At 36.3% G+C, this 14892-nt stretch overlaps 1 protein-coding gene across 1 annotated transcript in view; it reads right to left on the bottom strand.

Annotated features, from left to right (window-relative positions):
- LOC118186408 (glutamate receptor ionotropic, NMDA 3A-like) overlaps positions 1 to 1508 on the bottom strand; it is a 221883-nt gene extending 220375 nt beyond the window's left edge. Inside the window, exon 1 of the mRNA XM_085812593.1 lies at positions 1279 to 1508. The gene's annotated coding sequence lies outside the window, so the exon portion shown is untranslated. The remainder of the gene's footprint in view (positions 1 to 1278) is intronic.
- Positions 1509 to 14892: the final 13384 nt, after the last annotated feature.

Raw genomic sequence — 14892 nt, 5'->3', positions numbered from 1 at the left:
TTATGATTGGCGATTCACTCAGTTATCGGACCAATACCTTCACTAATTGACACAAGGTATTTGGAGACTCCTTTCTTACAATGCCTCCACAACCCTATCTAAACCATTGATGATTTGAAATAAATTTTCTTTACTCATATTGTCAATCATAATCCCACTTTCCATATTTCAGTTCCGTTTCTGCGACATTTGCACCAAGCTCTGAGACAAGCTATATATCTAATACATAAAGTATTTCATTTAAAACACATAAAATTAAAAATTGCTCCAGTAAAATGTTTCAGTTATATCCTCTAATATTCAATAAAATCAACTGATAATATTAAAAATAATAAAATCGGGAAATTCTGGGTAAAATCACATACAAACCAAGATTTTAACCAACAGGTCAAAAGTCCTGATCTCAAAGTGAAAAATCCGTAGACTTGAGCCATAAACAAACGGCCGTCGCGCTAAGCCTAACGACTTTAGAGGTGATGTACACTCAAAATAAATCAAAATAATTACTCAAAATAATAATAATTGAAAGTGAAAAGCCAATATAAATATATAATAAATGTCAAAAATTGACTTACAGTGCAAACTAATTAAATGCACACATATTTCTCGAAGCGCACTTGGTGCAAAATGAGTAATTTTAAAAAAACACCAAAAGTTAAGATCATTTGCTAAAATAAATACTAAGTAGCGTGAAACCAAATAATTAATACGCTAACACACAAAAATTTAATCAGATTATTCATATAAATGTAAAACATTCTAATTTCACAATTGCAGCTCTGAACTCTGACAAATCATGCATGAAGCGTTTAAAAAGAAACGAATTTCTAATTTTCGTGTTATATCATCGTGAACACATCCAATTCAAATATATCAGTAGATTCGACGCATTAAAAACAATATTTAAATGCATGGAATACTTCAAAAACGTTCATGCAAAAGTTCAGGTATAGAATATGCTAGCATAAAATATTTTGATACAGATATATCATATAATTTGCATGTAAACAGAAAATAATTTGACTACTATGTAAACAAACAAATTACGCAAGGAGCCAAGCAACTATATCGTTAAAGCATTGTGAAATAATATATTTAGTTTAAATCAACTGCAAGATTCGATGCATAAATTATAATAGTTAAACACATGCAAAAATTTATCGAATGTCATGCACGAAATATAAGTGATCAAACATTTGATTTAATAATACAAAACAGGAAAAAACTAACTCCGCATCTTAAGTATACTCCATAATACACGTAAAAGTTAGTACTTACTCATTTTGAAACGATAAATATTCCAAATCAGCATGCATAAAAAATACACGTATGCAAAGATCAAGTTTAGCGACTGCCAGCTTTCAAATCTTCCAAATGGAGGCAAAAACACTTCACAGAAGCTTTTCACATATCAAAATCAACTTCAGAACACAAACTAATGCACAATTAAGCACCTTCACCAGAATAAACAGTACATTTACCAAACATAAAGCATAAAACTCGGAGCACGTCAAAACAGATACTTCAATGGCGGTGGGCATGCGCAGAACTGCGAGACTATTGGGGAGTCAGAATGTTTACAAACATAAGGTACCACACGACTGGATTGGCCACTTTAACTCATCTGATTTGAATCCCACTAAGCATATCTGTGCTGCCTTAAGAAACGAATTTAAGCACGCTAAATTTTACCTAGTAAAATTAATGAAGTTTAACATAACATGTGACAAAATCCATAGCATGTTAATAAGCAAACACATTAGCGAAAAACTGATTTTTATTATTCTATACGTTAAATAATAGCTACAGGAAAAACATTTATCAGTCAAATGATGCGAATATGACTTCTCAAATGGTGGTCCTTTCTGTACTACACGTTTTTCTAAGCGGCATTGGAAGCCGCGGTAAAAAGTTACTGTTACGGTAATCCTTAACGAATCGTCTCTTCTTTGAGGCGAAGAACCTTTCGCTCGCTACACAAAACCAAAACAAAAAGTAAAAGACTTGCACAAACTCGGTGTCCGTGTACACATCGACCTATTTTAATATTAAAAAAATCAGAGAATTGCACAAACTTTGTCCATGAACAACACATCAATCTATTTTCACTTCAACAAAATCAGGAAGCCGAAACAAAGTTAAAACTGTCATGTTAACCAGAAAAAATTCGACACTGTCTTAACACACAGAGGCGAACAAATAAACAAAAATACATCTTTCCTAACATAAAAACATTAAACAGCAATTTTGTTTAGAAAAACGTAACACACACAGACGAACAAATAACCAAAAATCTTTCCTAACATAAAAACATTAAACAGCAAAACTTTCAGCAGAATGTAAAACAGAGACGAACAAATAACCAAAAACACATATATTTCCTAACATAAAAACATTAAACAGCAAAACTTTCAGCAGAATGTAAAACAGAGACGAACAAATAACCAAAAACACATATATTTCCTAACATAAAAACATTAAACAGCAAATCTTTTAGCAAAAATTAACACACAGAGACGAAAAAATAACCAAAAATACATCTTTCCTAACATAAAAACATTAAATAGCAAAACTTTTAGCAGAACTTAAAACATAATAAATGGTTTTGCCGTTTGATGTAGAAAGCAATACATAAGAAGCAGTCTTTCGCCTCTGATGCTATTTTATTAAATCGCTATGAGTTCTGTAGCATTCTATGTAAATAGGAAGCCTCGGGGCTTGCATACGCTGGCTTCGTATTATGCTATAACAACATATCAATAAAGGATTCTCCCAGAACTGGGCTATTTAAAGCCCCTTAACACGGTTATTACGAATCCCACCATTCATCCGCACTCTTGGATGCACTCACAGCATGGACGTTGCAAAATCATGAGCCTTAGAATCAGCAGTTATTCACCACAGCGGGTAACATTGCGCTTCCAGGGATAATTCTGCATTAATTTAGTACTGGTTCTGATTATTGCGCCTCTTCCTTAACAGGCGATCCAGAGAGCATAACGCCTCCCCCGGGCAACCTGACAAATTTGAACACAGCCATAAAAATGAATCACAAGCCCCGGTCACCGACAAAGGGAACGTACTAAAGGTCTTAATTTGTCTCCCAGCGTTGACCAAGGGGAGGCAAACCTCTAAGGACAATCTTTTGAAATCTGACCATGTAGCGCCCCCACAACCAAGGGGCAGACAAGTACAAGACAGTACCTGTACGGTCGATGCCGAGCCTAAACCTATCCCTGAGGAATCGATGGGTCAAGTCACTGTGAAGGCTGCTTATGAACTCCAAGAGCAGATTCTCTCTAAGTACAGGTCATAGCCAGAACGTCGGGATTTGCCCCCCCCCCCCCGCAGTCGACTGACAGTTGAGAGCAGAATCTGGACACCCGTGCGGCGTACTTAGACTATTCGGGTCTAGTCCAGGTTCCGCAACTATCCCGGGCAACACCTCATGGGGCCTATAAGGGCATACATTGATCCTGTATACATGCTTACATAGTTCATAATATATGCTTATAGTTACATAGTTCATAATATATGCTTACATAGTTCATAGTACATGCTTATATACAAGTTGTTCATAATACTTAGATCTTTCATAATTATATCTATACTATATATACATAGTTCATACATATGCATGCTTACATAGTTCATACATATACATGCTTACATAGTTCATAGTTGCTTACATAGTTCATAATATATTGAGCCTGTTACATAATACATACATTGTAACAGCTTTAATATCGTTATTAATCTCTCGTGCATTTGAAATAGATGAATAATAAATAATGTACAGATTACTGGCAATATTGAAATGCAGGCTCGAGAGCTGCACGCATTTTCTCGCACGAAACATGTAATTATTTTTTTTTAAATAAGTTTATAGAATATGTTTTCTCGTCTTGTTTGTATGTCGCCATTTTTTTGAGTGTTAAATAAAAGTTATTGCTGTGTTCCATCATTGGAGTTGCTTCATTTCGCCAAAGAAGTATCACAACATAGTTCATAATAATTTTCATTGGCCATAATACATACATGTTTCATAATATATACAGTTAAAAAGAGAGAGAGAGAGAGAGAAGAGGGATTGACAGGGAATTATTCCACACTGCACAAATCTGTTCCCAATTCCTCCAGTTTCTGCATTATCTTGCGTATTTTGATGCGAAATGCTGGCTGTTTGATCAGACAACGCTTATGAGAAATTGCCTGTTCCGGAAGCTGCACATGCCGCTGTGCGGTTAGAGGGCATTGAGTCAAGTAATGTCCTCGCTCGTAGTAGTAGGAGGGGAAAGGCCCGTGCCCCGTCACAAATCTCGTTATTTGTGGGGATGAATCCAGACGATCGAGCGAAACTTTATGGTAATATTCATAGGTGTTTCTACTTTGTTCGGTAGTGTCCCATTCCCACTGCCACTGGTGCTGAGCTGCTGTCTTTGTAACTTTTTTAAGGCTGAACATTAACCAGGTTCCTACTGCCTGAAAAGACAGCCCGTGCTGTCCCGGGCGGTGAAAATACGAGGGAGACCGATCCGCAGTCTTGAAAAAGACCAAATGATCATGTCTAGGTCTCCCTCTTTTAGAACCAAAACGACGGCTACCAGCGATCCGCGGTTCCTCGCAAAAAGACGGCCGGAATGTAAATGACCAGCTGAAAACCAGCTCAGCGAGCAAAAGATCTAACGTTTGTTCCGAGAAACCAAAGAGTGAGTCCGGGTAACAAAAACGTTAATATTATTACGAATTTGGTATTTAAAAAGCTAATGTTAGTTCAATTATAAATTAAATGGTTTTATTTCTCGCGCAGTGCAGCGCGTGACGAATATTAAAAGAAAGCTAAGCCGGAAAATTGAAAATACAAGAGCGCGTGCATTAAATAAATAAATAAATATCTCTTTTTGATTTCGAGAAAGTACTGGAAAATTCTAGCACGTGATTTTTAAAATCTTATAAAAGGAGGAAAACATCTCAGTTCGTAGTAGTTGCTTACTTTGCTGTTGTTTAGAAAACTGCTCTTGTTGATTGTACGAATTCGCGGATTAGCGTTCTTTAGCTGTTTTGAATTACGTTCTATTGGGCATTTGAGTAGTTAAAAGATAACTACTGTGAGATATTGTAATACTGCATGATAATTTGAGAAAATTTAATCATTTTTGTTGCGATAATAATAAATTTTTGTTCATTTTTCATCGGACTTGTGCATTCATTTCGTAACGAACCCGTACGCACGCAACAATTTTTGGTGTCAGAAGTGGGATTTTGAATGCCAATTACAAGAGCGATGGAAGAACAATTCAGGCAAATGATGACAGTATTTGCTGCTTTCCAAGAAAAGATGGAACGGGCCGTCAACTCCGTTAAGGAAGAAATGAAATTGGGCCAGGAATCCGTTAAGGAAGAAATGAAATTGGGCCAGGAATCCGTTAAGGAAGAAATGAAAGCCGTTCAAGCTGGTCAAGAAAAGATTGAAGCACGTCAAGAAGAAATGAAAAGAGAAATTATCTGTATAATAGAAAATAAATTTGAAGCTATAGAAGGCAGAATTGACACAGTTGAAAATAAAGTTGGACAAATTGAAGAAAAAGTTTCTTCCGTAAAAGATCAAATTGAAGAAAGAGTTTCTTCGGTGAAAGAAGAAATAGAAAAAAAAAAGTTTCTTCTGTAAAAGAACATACAGAAGGGAGAGTTTCTGCTGTGGAGGAACGAATTGAAGGAAGAGTTTGTGCCGTCCAACACCAAATCGAACAACAAATTGATGATAGAGTTTCTGCAGTAGCCAAAGAAGTGGATATTTTAAAGAAATTCGTAGCGACGGCAGGGAACAATAGTGATGGTTTTAAATTCTTACCGATGCCTGCTCGTCCGTCTCTGAAGCTATCCACATATGATGGGAAGACATCCTGGCTAGTGTATAAGACCCAGTTTTCTATCGTTGCGGATGCGAATGGATGGGATTCCAAACTAAGGCCTGCCATCTCGCCGCATCTCTGAGAGCAGACGCAGCGGATATCCTGCAGACGCTTCCCGAAAACCAGAGACTAGACTAGAAGCTCTATCCGGCGCATTGGAGCTGCGCTTTGGCGAAAAGTGTTTGAAAGAGTACAGCAGGCTTCAACTAAAATCCCGTCAACAGAAGCCCACCGAAACACTTCAGGAGCTTGCCACGGATGTTGAAAGGCTGTCACATCACGCCTTTTCGGAGTGCCCGACAGAAACAAGAGAAATCCTGTCGCTGCAATATTTCATCGACGGCATCCGGGATACTGAAATACAGAAAGCTCTGCGTATGGCAGATGTGAAGGACATAAAAAGCGCTCTGTTGTACGCCGTAAAAGTCGAGGTAGCCCAGCAAGCAACACGTAGAGATAGCTACCCAGTCAGAGCTGTGCGAGTCCACGAGCCAGTGGATCAACTGATGGCTATTTTAGATGATTTATCCAGACAAGTAGATGCTTTGATATGGAGTAGCAGTGAGAACAAAATGGCTGTAAGGTGTTGGAAATGTGGTTCTGAAGGTTACCTACGACGGCATTGCAGAACACCCCAGGGCACGGACAATAAAAAGGATGAGTTGACAAGACCAATGAATGCTTTAAGAAGGAATAGTGATGAAAAGAAACCAACCCACCCTAAAGTGCTGGAATTGCGGTGCTGAAGGCCACCTACGAAGGAACTGCAGAACACCCCAGAGGACGGAAAATAAGGCATACGGTTTAAACAGAAAATTAAATGCCACGGGAAGGAAAAGGACTGACAAGAAACCAAAGTGCTGGAACTGTGGAACTAATGGCCACGTACGAAAGAATTGCAGAACACCCCAGGGTACGAAAATTGAGACAATTTCTCAGCAACGACGCAGGAAACAAATGAATGACCATATCGAGGAACGGAGGTTGCCAGAGAATGAAAAACCTTGTTTTAAAGCGCTCAAGATTTCTACAGTGGGTGGCAACAGTAACGGACTGTCCATCAATGGGCATATCGATGGAGTTCCTTGCAATATGATCATTGACACAGGAGCTAATGTTACCATCATTCGGAGAGATTTAGCTCAACAGTTTAAAGATAAATTATTTGGACGCCATCCTGTGTTACCCTTCAGACTGCATCTGGTGATAAGATCGACATATCTGGGAAGTTAAACGTGAACATCATGTTTGGAAGTGCCGCCTACCATCACACGGCATATGTGGCGGATATTACAGATCCATGCATACTCGGATTGGACTTTTTAAGGAAACATAATTTTTCCTTAGACTTCAAAAACAACAAACTGTTTTCAGCATCTGTTGACATTTTCAAAAGGGATCATCGCCTGGAAACGCCGACGCCTTGTCCGAAAGACCCAGCTCGGGAAGCCGCCGAAATCATGCTAGGGTCGAAAAGAAACGCAAGACTACCAGCTATTCTCCATCTCAGAAGCTCTTCGGTCGAGACCTTCGTCTGCCTTGTGACCGCCTGTTTGGTCGCCATACGGATGCGCCTTCATCGCCTGAGGAACACATCCAAGATGTCCAGGCTCGGTTTGAGAGGATGCACCGTTCTGCACGAAAGCAAGTCAACTTGGCGACGGAGAAAGTGAAGACCAGATACGACACAAGAGCTACTAGACATAGATCCAACAAAGGAGACAAGGTGTGGTTGTGGAACCCGATTCGCCGAAGAGGAGTCAGTCCTAAATTACAGTCACCTTGGGATGGTCACCACACAGTCCTAAACAGGCTGAATGACGTCGTGGTTCAGATCCGTCGGAACTCTAAACCTAAAATCGCTCATTGCGACAGGTTAGCTCATTACTATGGCCATAGTGCGTCATGTAAATAATTGTAAATAGTACAAGACAATGGTCCTTTTTGTTTTTAAATGTGTATTTGATTTGATTCGTATTTAGTATGCATTTAGTATTTGATTTGTTTAAGTTATCTGTTACATTTATTGTTCATGTTGTTTGATATTGTAATGTAATGTTTATGCCTCAATTGTAAGTTTGGTTTCCTGTCCAGGGATTGTACTGCCCGGGACGTGCAGTCCTTGAAAAGGGGGCAGTGTTACGAATTTGGTATTTGAAAAGCTAATGTTAGTTCAATTATAAATTAAATGGTTTTATTTCTCGCGCAGTACAGCGCGTGACGAATATTAAAAGAAAGCTAAGCCGGAAAATTGAAAATACAAGAGCGCGTGCATTAAATAAATAAATATCTCTTTTTGATTTCGAGAAAGTACTGGAAAATTCTAGCGCGTGATTTTTAAAATCTTATAAAAGCAGGAAAACATCTCAGTTCGTAGTAGTTGCTTAGTTTGTTGTTGTTTAGAAAACTGCTCTTGTTGATTGTAGCGAATTCGCGGATTAGCGTTCTTTAGCTGTTTTGAATTACGTTCTATTGGACATTTGAGTAGTTAAAAGATAACTACTGTGAGATATTGTAATACTGCATGATAATTTGATAAAATTTAATCATTTTTGTTGCGATAATAATAAATTTTTGTTCATTTTTCATCGGACTTGTGCATTCATTTCGTAACGAATCCGTACGCACGCAACAATATAAAGAAACTAAGGAAAACACAAATATTACAAAATTGGGTACTTACGTATTAACGCAACCAGGCCAAAATTCGGATAAATTGCAAAATTTGGCGACCCTATTTACGGCAACCCTACGTGTTATACGTAGTTTTGTAAAAAGAGCATGTGGCGATTCACAAATTTCTCCTGCATTTTCGTGCAAATTTTTGTAATTTATTAGCAATTAAACCCTTCCGATTTCGAATTTGAATAAGTTACAGAATTATTTTTTCGGCGGAAATCTTTTGGCTATTGCTTTTAGCACTGATTGAAAATTGTATTCGCCATAACCATGTACACGTCGACTTATTTTTACTTAAAAAAACATCCCAGAATTGCAAAAAAATGGCATTGCGCACACTCTTGACTTTATCCATGTACACTGCTATTTTCTCATACATTACAAAAATCTGCACGAAAATTAAGGAAAATTTTGTGAATTTCCACATGCAAAATAGCAGTGTACATGGATAAAGTCAAGAGTGTGCGCAATGCCATTTTTGTGCAATTCTAGGATGTTTTTTTAAGTAAAAATAAGTCGACGTGTACATGGTTATGGCGAATACGGTTTTCAATCAGTGCTAAAAGCAATAGCGAAAGATTTCCGCCAAAAAAATAATTCCGCAACTTATTCAAATTCGAAACCAGAAGGGTAAATAGCGTCAACCCGGTTGCGATAATACGTAAGTACCCAAAATTGTAAGGAAGCAAAGCTCTAAAACACACATTCAGAAAGGAAAGAGAGAGAAACAAAAGGTAACTAAATCAAAATAAAAAAACATTGTTAATTAAAAGCTAAAAAGAGAAGGAAGAAAAGCTCCTAACAATCAACGCACAAACAACTCGAACACACAGAACCACAAACATACAAACACAAAGAAACAAATTAGAACACCAGGAAGGGCCTTCGAAGAATCGGTGAGGAATTCCCAAATGAGTAAAAACTACGCTTATACAAATTCCAAGTGAGCCGATAGAAGGATCTTTCCGACTGTTTCTCCACCCTAGTCCTCAGTGGTACTACAATATAATTTACAATCATAATTTTACATGTAATAAAGCTTTAGATTATAAAAGTACATTAAATCTTCGGAAATGAATCCCATATTCAAAGCTTTCTATAAATACATTGGTTATTATGCTCGATGGGCTAAGAGATTGAAATTTTATAAAATCTTAACAATCCTCAATCTTAATATATTAAATGTGTGTACAGTAAGACCCCGCTTAACGCGGGGATACGTTCCATCAAAGTAGAGCGTAATGCGAAACAGCGCTAAACGAGGCTATCTTTACATGTAAATATTGGGGTTAGGTATTAAATTTAAAAAGTACGTTTTTTTAATAAAAATAAAACAAAACATTTATTTCTTAAAGCCCAAATTAATACCACATTATTATTTCTTTCAAAAATAAAAACAAAATATAAATAACAAAACGAATATTCTTAAAAAAAACAAATAAAATTTTAAGTCAGTCATATTTAGTTAGCCTTCCGCGTTTTCAGTGTTCTGCCTTTTTGTGACAAAAGCATCTAATGTTGTTTGCCTTTTTCTTTTGCATTGTTCTCTTAAAAGTTCTTCATAAACGGATAGAGCATCTCTAACACCACGCCTTACTTTTCAGCTCCTGTCAAAATTCGGATCATTTTCAATGAATTGATCCATTATTTCAGTTATGGTAGACAAACTCCTTTTTACAAACGCCATCGAAAGTTCTTTTTGCTCTTCTTCTGAATCACTTCTGTCAACATTTTTGTTTTCTTCTTGTTCAGTTAATTCCTTGAGCTCATCATTAGAAAGACTAGCCGCTGCTCCTTGAATTATTTCTTCGACATCTTCCACATTTACCCCTTCAAAATATGTCTGTACAATACCGCACCAAACAAGAAATACAAGTACACTCTTTCGGATATGTATTTGAAACCTATCTCTGCATAATATTTCGGGGAATCCCCGTATGCTGCGAGCGATTTCGTGGAATCCCCGGGTTGAAATAAAAGAGCGCTAAACCGAAACAGCGTTAAGCGGTGTCTTACTGTATATGAATAAAAACAAGACAAAGACACAATAAAATTTCTCTCAGGTTTTCAATAAGATTTGAATTAAAATGTTCCAATTCGTAAAATTAATATAAATTCAATAAAAGCTTAAAATCTGAAAACAGTCATAATATCCAATACATAAAACAAGTACACAATTACACAATTAAAATTACAATAAAATTTCTAAGAGCATTACAGAAAATTTTTAAAATTCAAAAGATTAAAAGCATAAAAAATCAAACTTGAATACCAAAGATGTCTCTGTCACACTTGATCAACGTCATAGCACTTCTTGAGAATCCTTTTAAATTTTTCAAATTTATGGATTCAGTGCCAAAATACTTTTTTCTTAAGTCATCTAACAGAGGGCAATTATAAAGGTAATGAATGCTCTGTGTTCCCAGTCGTATAACAAAAATTACAGTGATCGGTATTTTGTAGTTTAAACCTAGAGTGGTACGCAGGAAAGCTGCCATGTCCAGTTAAAAATTGATTTACATTGATATCAGAGAATAAAGACATGCCTTTCTTGATCTCAATATTTTGTAATAATCCCGCGCACCTCTCGGACTCTTGCCATAATGAAGACCATGTTTTTATATAATAAGTTTTCATATTTCTGACAGCAAAGCTTTTGGAACTTGAAATTTCAATATATTGAATGTTTATATCTGTAGCAGCCTGTTTGGCCAGCACGTCAGCCCTTTTGTCCCGGGCGGTAGTGGCTTCTGCCATTCGGGTAGATAGAGTGAGGGTCATGAACACTGAATCATAGTCTTGATTGCCTCCTCTGTCGTGGTATCTGCCACCCGAAATTAGAAGTGCCGAATCGTATTCGTCATTTCCTAACGACTATACAGTCTGGGTGGCATTTTTAGTGATAGTAGGAGTACTGATTCCAAATACTGAGAACCATGAATATACATAGAAGGTATATCGAAAGTCAAATGAAAGAAGTGCCTCATATGCCGGTTCAGCGGTGGGGTCTAGAGTATTCGTTTCGTGTAATTCTGCGTTCCGGGATTCAGGCCTCCTTTCGTACCAATAAGCAATTTTTCTCTCCTATCTTTCGAGGTGATAAATGGCTAGTCTCCACCTCCTCTTTAATACAGAGGGTGTTCAGTTGAAAAAAAGTCTCCCCTAGTCGCATCAATTTGTAAGAAGGGTGTATAAAGTTTGATTAAATACTGAGAACCATGGATTATATAAACGGGAGCTAATCTTTGGAATATGGTAAGAGGTAGTTTGGCGACATTTTGGTAAGGCGATAAAGGTTACTAGCTAGGACTTTAGCAGTGTACATGGCTAAAGTCAAGAGTGTGCGCAATGCCATTTTTGTGCAATTCTGGGATTTTTTTTAAGTGAAAATAGGTCGACGTGTACATGGATACCGTGTATGTGCAATTCTTAAAAACGCGGCAAGCAGTGGGCGATTCTGCACTTTCTCCCAATTTCGCACCTAATCTTCGTCATGATTAAGCACTTTTGTTCCATAAAAGTTCTAGCATAAGCGTAATTCGGCTAGCAGACTGTTGGAAAAAATGTTGAATTAAAAAAAAAAAAAAAAAAAAAATGACTTTACTTCGTGAAAACAAAATGGCGTCCAAAAAAAAAAAAAAAAAAAAAAAAAAAAAAAAAAAAAAAAAACTAGCTGGTTGTTGTAGCAGAATTTGTCGCCAAATGTTCGCCAACAAAGTCGCCAAGTTACCATAATCCGAAGACTAACCTAAAAGGGAAATAAGAAAACTGCATTAGAAAATGGAAAGTATAAAGTATGTTATTTAACAGCTGGTATAATATACAGGGTTATAACAACAGCTTTTCAATTCTTTTAAGTGTACGCAAATGTTAGCCTTGGAAAGCCAAAAGGCATTAATTTTCGTAACTCAAAACGGTGCAGTAGTTTAGCATTTGAAAATTCTTCCAAATGAGTAATGGAAATGGTAAAAATATACTGTAAAGCAAAAGTTTACAGTATTCATAAAATAAAAAAGAAACATTAAGCATTTTTTATTATTTTTATTAAAGGTGTAATCAAAGCCTGCATTTATTTAAATAAAAATAATTTATCCTTCCTATATTCATGAGCCAACATGGAAAATGTGTGATTAAAAGAGAAATTATAAAAAATGCTAAAGAATTGTGGACCTTTTTCTACTTCATTTTTAAGCAAAATAAAAAAAAAAATGCCAGATTCCTGCTTTGTGATGCACATTAAACATATTTTAAGAATGGTGTAATTTGAATTCAAGGGGAAAAAATGGTTCAGTAATAGTAAAAATAGTAAAAAAAAAATAACTTGGAACTCCTCCAACTTGAAAACGTGGCACTATGATTAAGAGTACTTTGTCATTTTAATGGTTCTCATTTCATTAGAAACAATTACGATTTAAAACATTAGCCGGAAAAAATAGTTGAAACAAAAAGTAGCTTAAATATGCTTCTCAAGAAGACATTCTTCGTCAAACAACGAATTCCATTGGCTTTCAATTTGATAAATATCTAGGCAAATCTTTTTATTCTTCACGGTACTTTGGATTCGAGGCATGTTGCAGTTCTTTGAGTTTAGAATTGGACGTTGCTAAATATGCAGAAAACTTTTATATTTTCTCTTAAACAGAAATTAGAATTTTTTTTTGTCGAAGCTGTTGCCAGAAATAAATAAATTCAAGCAGAAAAAATATATTTGGTTTTAATATAAGTTATTTTATGAACATTTAAATGATACTTATTAAATTTTAGTTTTCATTTTTAGCTAACTTAGGCAAGTTTCTGAAGGCGTTCTAAGATTGAAAATGGGAAAGAGAGTTAATAAAAATGCATTAACTGTGACTGCGAGTTGCTAATCGCCCATTATAATCAAACCTGCAGAATTCAACGCGTTTAAAACATAATATATTTATAATATTTTCTGTTTTCCTTCCTTGTATGAAAATAATGAAACATTGTAATCGCGAAAAATTCCGGGTTTCATATTTCATCTTTGAATCGGTCAAATATGATATTTTCTTAACTGTCACATTTGACTGCTCTCAAATCCATTTGAACGATGCTTTTGCGTAAATCAGTACGAACAGAATAAAGGACTCAAAACGGATTGTAAAATGGATTTAAAATGGATTCAGAAGAAATATTTCGTGATGTCTGTACGCAGTTACGTCTGTATTTACCTCACATAACTCAAAAACGCTTACCTTCAAGAATGTTGAAATTTTGTATGTACATGTAGTTGTGCATCTCCCTTTTTGGTTGCTACCAGCCTCGCGAAACGAATATATATACATTCTCTTACTCGGCTCGCTGAGTTCTGTCCTTGTATTCTTATATATTGGTATATACCGCATTTTTTGCTTTAAAAGTGATCGAATTATGTTATTTTTATATTCCGGTTCAGAGTTTTATGCCTTTAGGTTGTAGGGTTTATATTTATTTTAACTAACATTTATTTTAAGTTTAAACTATCTTTCCTGTCAAGACTTACTTTCCCCTGGAACTGCCAATGCCAGAATATGTAAATTTTAGTAGAACGCGCAAGGATTCAAATTATCAGCGGAAGTATTATGATTTAAATAGAAAGGAAAGGAGTTCGGTGTGATATTCTTACTTCACGAGCGCGGAGGTAGTTAGCGAGAAATTGAAGAACCCCGCGTTTCGGCCTATGTGCTTGCCGGGAAGTAGTGTTAATCGTTCAAGTGAGCTTCACGTTTGCTGAATTAGCAGCGGTATTGTAAAACGCGGTGAGTTAGTTATTTTTAGAGAGCCTCGTAGTTAGAGTCTTGTCTTTAGTTATTATTTTTATTTGACCGCCGAGTTGGCGCAGTCTGTGAGCGTCAAGAGCACGCAATTGTAAATTTTTACGTTGAATAAAAAGGGACTTAAACCCTTCACAAGACTCTGTCTTTTATCCAGTTTTCACAGTCACCTCTTGGTTGCGTGCAAGTTGGAGGCGCGCAACGTTACAAGGTAATCTGCATGCAATAGTTGTAGAATTATCAACATTTTAAAAACCATTTAACTGGTACGTACTAAGCCTAACGAAGCCGCTATTTGTTTACAATTTGAAACTCCTAGTAGAATAGTGAAATTAGTGAATTAAGCAAGTTGTGCACCAACTTGAGTGTCTTTTTGCCGAGTGGGACCAAAAGTAAACTTTCAGTTTTGTGCAATGAAAAATCCGTCTTCCAGCCCGCTGGACGAATATTTGTTTTTGCGTAGAATAATTTTAATTGCAGAGTTTTTTTTTAAACTGTTTTAACTGTACTTGGTGTTTTATTTTATT

The sequence above is a fragment of the Stegodyphus dumicola genome, chromosome 3 (genome assembly GCF_044657685.1).
Source record: "Stegodyphus dumicola isolate Sdum_Otavi_A_Nest chromosome 3, ASM4465768v1".
In the NCBI taxonomy this organism is placed as follows: Eukaryota; Metazoa; Arthropoda; class Arachnida; order Araneae; family Eresidae; genus Stegodyphus; species Stegodyphus dumicola.
The sequence above is the reverse complement of the archived record's forward strand: the minus strand, read 5'-3'. Positions and strand labels throughout refer to the sequence as shown.